This window comes from Nematolebias whitei, chromosome 17 (genome assembly GCF_014905685.2).
Source record: "Nematolebias whitei isolate Nwh7 chromosome 17, NemWhi1, whole genome shotgun sequence".
Classification (NCBI taxonomy): Eukaryota; Metazoa; Chordata; class Actinopteri; order Cyprinodontiformes; family Rivulidae; genus Nematolebias; species Nematolebias whitei.
The window spans coordinates 40,039,585-40,039,818 of NC_056514.1; the positions used below are offsets into that span (position 1 = coordinate 40,039,585).

Consider the following 234-nt stretch of genomic DNA (forward strand, 5'->3'; position numbering starts at 1 on the left):
GAGGGCACTTCATCCCTACAGAGGGTGGTTCATCCCTAAAGAGGGTGCGTCATCCCTATAGAGAGCGCTTCATCCCTACAGAGGGCGCTTCATCCCTGCAGAGGGCGCTTCATCCCTACAGAGGCAGTTCATCCCTACAGAGGGTGCATCACCCCTATAGAGGGCGGTTCATCCCTGCAGAGGGCGCTTCATCCCTACAGAGGGTGGTTCATCCCTACAGAGGGTGGTTCATCC

General features: G+C 57.3%; 2 protein-coding genes across 2 annotated transcripts in view; both read right to left on the reverse strand.

Annotated features, from left to right (window-relative positions):
• map2k6 (mitogen-activated protein kinase kinase 6) overlaps positions 1–234 on the reverse strand; it is a gene marked incomplete at its 5' end in the record, with an annotated part of 174,601 nt that overhangs the window by 39,933 nt on the left and 134,434 nt on the right.
• Positions 1–234, reverse strand: part of LOC119424205 (BTB/POZ domain-containing protein 17) — a 3,974-nt gene that overhangs the window by 2,163 nt on the left and 1,577 nt on the right. The window lies entirely within an intron of this gene.